Source organism: Montipora foliosa, chromosome 11, assembly GCF_036669935.1.
Source record: "Montipora foliosa isolate CH-2021 chromosome 11, ASM3666993v2, whole genome shotgun sequence".
Taxonomy (NCBI): Eukaryota; Metazoa; Cnidaria; class Anthozoa; order Scleractinia; family Acroporidae; genus Montipora; species Montipora foliosa.
The window spans coordinates 7,844,117-7,854,116 of record NC_090879.1 but is presented as its reverse complement, the minus strand read 5'-3'; the positions used below and the strand labels follow the sequence as shown (position 1 = coordinate 7,854,116).

General features: G+C 38.6%; 1 protein-coding gene across 5 annotated transcripts in view; it reads right to left on the bottom strand.

Moving 5' to 3' along the window:
* The window catches only part of LOC137975959 (carbonic anhydrase-like), a 21,555-nt gene extending 12,297 nt beyond the window's left edge, over positions 1–9,258 (bottom strand). Inside the window, exon 1 of one of the 5 annotated variants that reach the window (XM_068823182.1) lies at positions 9,009–9,258. The gene's annotated coding sequence lies outside the window, so the exon portion shown is untranslated. Of the gene's footprint in view, positions 1–3,391; positions 3,513–4,389; positions 4,593–7,580; positions 7,783–9,008 lie in introns of those variants that run through there. The other 4 variants (XM_068823183.1, XM_068823184.1, XM_068823180.1 and 1 more) reach the window with 4 other exon arrangements.
* Between the last annotated feature and the right edge of the window lie 742 nt (positions 9,259–10,000).

Below are 10,000 nucleotides of genomic sequence, written 5' to 3'. Positions count from 1 at the left end.
TTGAGTACTGAGCTTTGTAAAATACAACAAACAAGCAAAAAAAATCGATTTGAAAGTCGAAACGTTTTGTACACCAGCAATACTAGACATATTTAGTTGGAACACTCAGCGAATGGTCAGAATCATCGTGTTACAAGATCGTAGCTTATACCACATCCCCCTTCCCCCATTCAGGAAGGGGGAAACGGCGATGGGTGTTCCAACAAATGTGACGAGTATTTTAGCCTACCAAAAATATTAAGATGCTGGTTAACTTTGACAAGGAGTTGAGATTTCCGTTGATTCTACAGGGGCATAAACGTAACGTAAGAACCGTGCGTGTCTGGTCTTGTCGAGACAGAGGTGAGAGATGATTTCATGCAGAGTGGAACGCCTAAATCGCTCTGTTGTAAACATGGCGGTTCACAGCACCAGTGAAGTCATCTCTCTGGCCTTTCTGTGGACGAATTCGAGGACCTACCGATACAATTTGAGCAAGTTTTGAAAGCTAAAAACTTCAATCGATGCGGTATTTTGCCTGTAGGACTGGGTGGCTCCACACTCATAGGAAATTCGGCCTGGCCTTTAGTAATTTCTTGTCAAAGAAACGGTATAATGTAAATAAGAGAGTAACGAGATTTATATTTGCAATTACCTGTCCTCTTACGTACCACTTAAGTCAAACTCTACATCTCTATGCAATAAGCGCATTCAAAATTTCCTCATATTATTGTATCAAAGTAGTTAAAGAAAGAAAAGGCTTGTCCATAGGAAAAATACGTTTTCTCTCCCGTTCTCTTCTGATGCATGATCTTCGTGGAACTTACATTCTGTCCCTCAATAAACCTAGAACAACCAGTTATGGTCTTAGTTCTTTTTCGTACGTATTAACTAAGTACGTTGCGAAATGCGCTACCTGATTTTTCCCGTACCACTGAGTTTATTGGTTTTAAACTAATCCAGGGCCGGATTTTGTACAGCGGCTTTTCGTTTTGATTAAAATATCTTTAAATATTATTTAATATTTAGTTATGTATCTGTATATATTATGTATGTTAGCTGTAATGTGTCGAAGATGTTATTCAGAAATTCGAGATGAAATAAAGTTTTATGCATGCATGTATGTTACCTTCGGTAGGGCGCATGCGTGCACTTTGTAATCTGCGACTCCAGTGCTTTCCATATGACAGATAAAATGACTCTTCTCTTGAATATATATGCCATCGAAATCTTACGTTAAATTGTAATGACAAGGGAGGTTTGGAGCTGTGAGTAGGCGTGGGATTTGTCTCATATGGTTTAGGGGCCGACATATCCCTCCCTCAATGCCGTATCGGGAGGCGAGGTCGGTAGCAGAAAGCAGCGAAGGGCCAACTGCGTCCAAAAGCGATCGCACGGACAGAAATCCCGGGATGACTCGTTTGGTACGACGCTCCAGCGCCACGTCTGGAGGTACTGCATATTTTTCTCGTCTCGTCTTCAATTTACATTTCGCTCTCAAACTAATATTAGAAATACAAGACAGAGCAACCATTTGAACATTTTGAGATGCAGATTGGCCACCGGTCAGCGTTCTTTTTCATACCGTGGAGCCAAACTATGGAATAACCTAAGTAATGATCTTAAAAATGTAAATTCTGTAAAGGCCTTTAAATCGAAACTGACCAAACAACTACTTTTAACTTAATTTTATCAATTTAGGAAAACACATAATTTAGATTTGTATTAGTTAATTGCTTATTTATTCTTATTTATATATCAATTATTGTTCTTTGTATTTTTCATTTAACTTGTAACTGAAAACCCCTTTTTAGGGAGTTGCAATAAAGTATGTATGTATGTATGTAATTCCGTCAGCGCATGCGTGCGTAAATGTTCCGCCTCTCCGATACCTACAATACTAGACATATTTAGTTGGAACACTTAGCGAATGGTCAGAATCATCGTGTTACAAGATCGTAGCTTATACCACATCCCCCTTCCCCCAATTCAATGTTGTGTGAGAATTTTTCGGGCGACTACGAGTAGTTGTGGAAATCAACATTGGAGGAAGGGGGAAACGGGGAACGGTGTTCCAACAAATGTGACGAGTATTGAGGCTTAAACCGTGATTCATATTGAAAAGTGATTATTTGGCTATATTGGTGCAAATTGATTCAAATATAAAGGTGAAAGACCTTACATTCATATTTAAGACATTTAAATCGTGCGCACTCGTTTCGTGAGTATTCGAGATCTATATATAGCTATGGACTTTAATAACGGTTGTTCCCTTATTTTATTATTTTATTTTTTCGATTTCTAAGCGTTCTTAGCGCCTAAACCGGTAGGAGGAATGTGTTTATTTTGTGTTCGACCTCATAAATCGGTTTGTATTCGTGTTTTGAAACCAGTTTGTGGTGTAAAAGACTCTGACCAGCTCTATCACGGAACAAAAGACTGCTATTTTGCAAACCGGTACATAGCCTCCCACGCAAAAGTCCTTAGTGAAGCGCTCCTTCTCCGTGGGGGAGAACCCGTGACATTTAACGTGAGTATTTCAGCATTAAAAGCTTGAGATCTATCCTTATGGAAAAGGTTTCTATCAACTGAACTGTCGCTCGCTAATTTTTTTCAATTTCCTAACGTTCGTGACGCCCGAACTGATGAGAGGAAGCGTTCGACTAGAGAAATCGCTTTGCGTTCCTCTTTTCAAATCAGTTTGTGATGTCAAGTGCAAGATAGATCCAGGACTTTGACTATCTTCCGAGCGGGACAAATGACGTCTCCTGTACAGCGCACAGCAAGAACAATTTTGACGTGAAAATGGCAAAATGTGTTGGCTTTTAGGCATGAGATGATCTTGAGAGAAAATCTTTTAGTTGAGAGCACATCAATAGAATAGGCAATATCAGTGTGTTTTGCATGTTAAAGTACGCACGGTCTCTTGTTTCCTGGTCGGTAAGGAAATGTGATATTTATTTACAGCACAATATGCTATAAAAAGAAAAGTGTTGCTTTTCATGTTTACATCAAAACATTTACTATCTTACGTCTTTTATGTGGGACACTACAAACGTAATAGTTTCGTAATAGTTTGGTAATAGATTTCCTTAGTCTGTGGTTTAACTTAGAGCGGGTCCACTGATCACGTCATTAGGGAGCTTAAGCACGCACGTTTTTGAGACGCGAACGGCAACCAGAAGAGAAAATTTAACATGCCAGGGCAGTGGTGTCACCCAGATTTTTATACTAATCATCTCTAATTGAGAAAAGATACTTAGCAATATAAATGTGGTTGTGAGAAGACAAGTTAAAAGAGAAAACAACTCACTTCCGGTTGCCGTCCGCGTCTCAAAAACGCGCGTCCTTAAGCTCGCTATTAACATCACAACCTGAACCAACGTAACTTCGCAAACCAAAGTACGCGTACCGTTCATTTTCCGTTAGAAGCTCTTCAGATAGGCAGTGACCATTTCCCAGTATTGCATTGACATTTTTAAGAGGTTAGTTGTTTAATAGATCTTTGACGTACTTGAAAAGGGGTCTTGTATAAAACTATTTATGTTATTTCAATTGTTGTCGCTTTTTATAGTTACGTAATCATGAATTAACGTTTGGTTTGTCGCAATTAAATGTACTCATGCATGAATTAATTAAGAAGGTTACGTCAGTAGTTTGGCGGTAACGTTGCTAAGAAACATATCGTAAAGCGACTTTGTAAGCTTGCTGTACAACTGAATAGGGAAAAAAAGGCTGACAACGAAAAACTATCCTGACTGCTCATTCAGTCCTACTGTCAAAACGGTTGCAAATCGAGAAAAGTTAGGCAAGTCTTGCGGGTCTAGTGAATGGTTGACCGACTTTTCGAGAGTCAAATGAAAAGAAGCCGCCCAAGGCTTTATATGTGGTCCAATTTTATGCAAAGTATAACGGCAATTTGACTCGTATTTCCACAGTCGAGGCTCTCACCTTAACCAATAATCATATCAGTGTCACAACTGACAAATTGACCCGTCTTACCACTCAACAGGTATTATATGACGACTAAGCTTCTCAGTTACCGACCATGAATGCCTCGACATGGCTTATTATTAAGGACAATGGCTTACATTCTCATAACCAATTGAAACTAAGGATTATTTGGTAAAGAAAATCTGACATTGGACAACTAAAATAATGCAAATAAGGTCTTCTTGTTTCTTTTCTAGCTTAAGTTAAAGCGATGAAATCAAACCCTTAGAATGAAATTTTCGCAACCTTCTTAGGCAAGACAAGTTTGCCTTCAGCATACCTGTGTAAAACAACTCTCCCCAGGCTAACAAACTGAGAACAACTTTCAAAAAAAGAAAAGCTACAAGCAATATTTTAAAGCCCTAAGGAGATAAAAAATACAAATAATCTTAGAAATGAAGTAAAGACAGTACTCACTTGTGGATGAAGCTGTTTGAACGCGAGGTTGTGTCGTTTGGAGTCAACGGGAATTGTTCAGTGACTGTTTATGAACTTACGTACCTGAAAATTATTTGCATGCAGCCTCGTGATTGGCTCTCGGTTTCGAGAAAGCTCAACCACTTCTTCACCATTGGCCATTCCTTTCTTTGTGAACACATATTTCCAAGCTTAATGAAATTTTTGCTTTTTTTTTTCCACAGACATAATCACGCCAAATGAAAAAGCTCTTGTTATCGAGAAAGTTCGTGGGATTACCAGAATAACTTTTAACGGTAAATTAATTTGCGTAGTTGTAGAATCAAGGTGCCATTTCCTTCTGATTGTGTCATTTGACCTTTTATTGCGTAGTGAAGAACCTTTCTTGCATTTCTAAATTGTTTCTAAAGTTTTCGTCAAACTGTTTCGAATGCCTAGATATGCGCGACCTACATTCTTCGGTCCACATATGAAATACCAGGATGGGTTTCGATGCCAGTGTCTGTGGATTACTGGTTACACCTCGAAGCCCTTGGCAATTACGCACTTAGCTGAGCTTCGACCTTTCAGCAGACTTTATTATCATTATTATTTCTCTTTAGCTTCTAATTTGACCATTGGCTTCGGCCACCCCTTTCAGACAATTAGGCAGTAAGACTCAGACTTTCATTGAACAGCCTTTTAATGCCAATTTCGTTTCTGAAAACAGGAACAACTTGATGCACTTGGGAAGTTTGCAGAGCACTGAAGAAGCCTCTCTCGTACTCTCCAAACTTCCCAAGTGCATGCAAATTCGATATACGCACGCTAAGCATGAACCATTAGTTAAATTGAGTCCAAATGTTCTCTAGTTAAAGTCAGCATTTTAAAAACATGAACATGTTATCGAAGCAGTAGATCATACCACATATGGTTTTTACAGAAATTCAGAAGGAAAACTTGCCTCTCAAGTGATTCCACTAAAAAAACTTTTTGAAGAGGTGTTTTCATCGAAGAATGGATGAAGTGAGGCGGAAATAAACTAACAACATAGCCTTATGGACCCCTATCAGCTTATTTTGTAAATTTTAAAAAAAATGCCTTTACGATAACACGTTTATTGATATTCTAATAAAATTGATTTACACCCTTCTGCAAATATTTGACCAGTTTAAGAAAAATCCGGACCTGTTTGATTCGCTCAAATGATCAAGACTCCAGTGATCATTAAAAAATGACGCTGCTTAGCATAACAGCAGAAAACCCGCTACTTCTCTTGAGTGCACTCAGAATTAGCGTTATAGTTGCTCTTGATTCCGTGAACAGTGTATGGTAGACTAACGATCGGTCATTCCCAAGAGTTAATTTGTGTTTATGCAACTGCAATAGAAATGCTACAACGCGGAATTTTAGCGTTGCGTTTTTTCCCTTACTGCGCCTTTCAATAACATGCGGACTCTAAAATTCAAAGCTCAATCGACAAATGCGTTTTTCGCTACCGTCAATCAAATGCTCGGCGGCTCTTCCCAGCTTCCGACTATTTTGTCTGAATAGTGCTCGACGATTTGATTTGATTACTGTACGCTCGACAATAGTCGGAAGCTTGGAGGAGACGCCGGACATTTGATCGACGGTAGCGAAAAACGCATTTGTCTGTTGACCTTTGAATTTAGGAGTCCGCATGTTATTGAAAGGCACAGTAAAGCGCCTAATTAGCGTCTTTTAGGTGTACACTCAGTCTTTGCAATTAGCGTTTGCTAACTATGTCATATGCGCATTTTTTTCTGCGAATAGCCCTGTCTAACCGATTTCAGTTTGGCGTTTGCAAAGTTTTCCACTCTGACCTCAGTTTGGTTGCTACACGCTGCGCTCGGCGCATTTGATTTTTTTTCCTTTATTGATTGTTATCTTGCAAGGCCTTCCATAGTTTGTAAGTATTTGCAACTATTTGTAAGAGCAATTTGTAAGTACACTGTACAAGTATTTGTATTTTCTTTCGTTGTAGATTGTTAATTTATTTCGCCATGTAAAACGTGCTTATTAAACCTCTTATTTTCCAGTTGAATCGTTTTCGTCGTTTTTCATCGTTTTCAACGTTTTTCATCGTTTTCGAAGTTTTCAACAGTTTTCTTCGTTTCGCTCGTCTCTTAAACGCTTCTTCGTTATTTATACAGTACTCTCCACCGTGATATTGTAATAAACGAATTCAAAACTGCGGAATTGGATTGACCGTTGTTGTGTTTGCCGCCTACAGACAGTGTTATTTGTTTTAGATAGTTTGGTCGAGAACCTTAAAGACTGCGGTGTAGAATCACGGACAATGCTGTTGAATTTAAGTGACCAAAAATTCCTTTGTGGCGAAGTCAAATATGTATGTTTTTGTGGTAACTTCAAAGCTATTTATCATGTTCAAGGGCACCCATGCAGCGACGATTTTCTCTGAAGTGCTTTTAAACACTGTTCTAAGTAAGCTCTTCAGAGTGCTTTTAAAGCTTTGTAGGGTCATTGTAGGCTGCGCTATAAAATTGTTGTCTGTCCGGTTATTCTAGGGGAACTTGAAGCTTTTCGAATTTACTAGGGCATTTTTGTCTACTTCACGAAAATCTAAGGTATTGCATCCTTTTCGAAACTCATAGCTGGCCTTTCTCCTTTAACTCCCGAGACATTTTTATCAATCTCGAAAGAAGCAAGTATTAACTTTTTCAGATCACGAAAGTTCGATGTGAAAATTCCCAAAACAAAATCCTAGGTGATTAAAGGCCTTTCGAACAGATAATTTAACGAAACGTTCCGTTGGGTGCTCTTGAATGTTCCTTATTAATCGCCAGGGATATGTCAAGTTTAGTAACGTTCATATCGGCATCCGTCGACAACCAATATTCTTGATTTCGCGTTGAAACAAAAGAAAACCTGACGGGAATAAGCTGTCGGATATTACGGTGCAAAACATTAATAGAATCTGAATACAGGTTTCCAACTACTTGCCGAAGCCAATATTAATGGTCAATTCATCGAATATTTGCGCAAGATATGAGCCAACTGTATACTTTATAACGTTGGGAAGTCTTCAACAAAGCAATTATGATAGTTTTATATACAAACAAACATATGCTTCGTTATTTTGTTTCTTACACTAATGTGCTACAAATAGCCATTATCTTAACAAGGGAAAGAGAAACTACTTCGGATGATCAAGTGTATAGATTACTGACCTTTCTCGTATCTACGAGACTGAGGCCTTCTGTGTTCACCATTTAAAAATTTCCTTTATAAGTTTGTGAATGTCTGTTTTTCACTTAACAATGGCATGTGATTTCTAGAGCGCTTCTCGCACATTTTTCTGTCCTGTTGTTTAAGTACGGCTACTTTTCGTGTTTTTTGCGAAGTAGCAAAATGTGACCATAACGAACTAGGCGAGATCATACAGGATGCGGAGATATGAAATTTCTCTTGGAGCGTTGAAAAATATTTTTCAACACGGGAAGAGAAATTTCGTATCTCCAAGCGGTCATGTAATATTGTATTTATTATATAAACACCAATGAAAGACTAAATCATTTCACGAAAGGCATAGAAAGGCGCGATTTTTATATGTAACCATAGCAACAGTAATCTTTTCACTTGTGAAGATATTATCTTCACGTGTGAAGATATCATGTTTTCGCCCGAAAGGTCACTTGGTATTTAATTGGTGTTTATGTAATAAAGTGGAATACACCCATACTATTAATTTTTTAAGATATGGCCAGCAACTAGAAACGTGCTTATTTCTTAATTAACCTTGTTTTGACTTGCGCTTCATTGTTCAGTTAAATATTTGGAATGCTAACAATGGGTCGAAGGTGAACCTTAAAATCCACCAGGCGAAAAATATATATTCGACACACTGATGTGGTCTGGAACAAAGACATGAACAAAACCGCCCTTTACGTTGGTCTAGCAATAATCAAGGCGAAAAGATGCCATTTCGCCGCTCAAGGTAGTTTTACCTTTTAAGTCTACCTTGAAATCCTTAATTTTGACTTTTCAAATAAAGTTATTGCCAAGGCAAGGGTAGTGGTTGGCTCATTAAAGTAGTAATGTTATTAGCGGGTCGCCCACTGTGAAGAGTTGTGTGGGATAATGACAGTCATGGTCACGTTCTTTGAAGTCATTTTACAATCACATGATCAAGGACCGTTGCAAACGTGTTTGGAGTGATCAAGACTAGTGCAGTCAGTGTGGTTCAAGAAAGGTAAATGATTCGGGGAGCGACTTCAGAATACTCGTCCACCATCGTTTTTTTCAAGCGGCTTCATTTGAAGAACTAGGCATCTCAATTCATATGCAAAGATTAGAAAATGTCCTTGTCATAACTAAAAAGGAAAAAATAAAGGAAGGCAAGTTCTCTTTAAAAGAGATTGTAGTGATGCCGAGATTACAAACAGATTCGACACAGTTTAGTCAAACGCATCACACTAACACGCCATGTTCTCTGACCCACACATCCTTGCGAACCTACACTACATATGTCTCTTCACAGGCGTCCCAAGCTCAGTGTGAGGAAAAGCCAACGAAAATATAAGGATTTGTTTGGGAATGCCGATAAAAGACCTGAGAAGGTCATATTACGAAAAAAATTCTCAATTAAAAAGCCTAACCTTATTGCCATAGTGGATCACTTCCTTCCCGTATGGTTTTTTTCACGCGAATTGAGCCATTATCAGTTCCTCGGTTGTCAACGTTATAGTAAAATACCAAGGCTGAACACTGAATTTTCAGGAGCCCACCAAATTGAGTCAAATAGTCCTGGATAAAATGTTTCCACGGCCACAAATCCACCGTAGAATTCAAGGTCATAGGTTTTTCTTTCATTTCAATCCGCTAGCCCTGCAATCGAAGCCCTGCAGGCGGCTGTTAGTGTCCCAAAAGAAACGATAAAACGATGGGAAAGATCCTCGAACACTTTGAACATGTCATGGCGACCATTGAGTTCGGCTTGGTATCGAGCGGCTTACTTTCCCTCGTATATATCTGATCCAATGATGACGTATTGATGCCTCGTTTCGGGGTAATTAATTGTGAGGCAAGATTTGCGACATTACAAGATAAATGGCTCGAGCAAGCAAAGAACCGAAGAAAAAGTATTAAATTAATCTTTTACATGTAATCCAGTATCGATCCAGTGAAGTCCTAAACGAACACTTGCGGTGCACTGCTGAACTTACACTGGCTGAAGTGACGCAAATATCAAGTTGCTTAGCAATTTCAATACCGCTATAAGTATTGTGTAGTAAGTAGTGTAAGTAATGTTTTGTAAATGGTATTGTACTTAGTGCTGTAAGTAGTGTCTGTTTTGTTTTGTAAGTGGCGTTTTTCGTGTCGGCAATAAAAACTTTCATTCACAAAAAAAAAAAGGGAAGCTGTTTCTCTTCCAAGACACTCCACATTCGCCCTTTCGCTGAATCTTTTTCTTTAGTAATACGTGATTCGTTGCTCGCGCTCGCCATTTTTCTCAGGCGAATGGACGCAATGGCATTCAACTATGTTAATATTTGACTATTTATAAATAAGTATTGTTTGCAATTCAATTTTAATTTGCGTCTGTTATCATCTCACATTTACATCTTCCTCTTCTATATTCAATCAGACA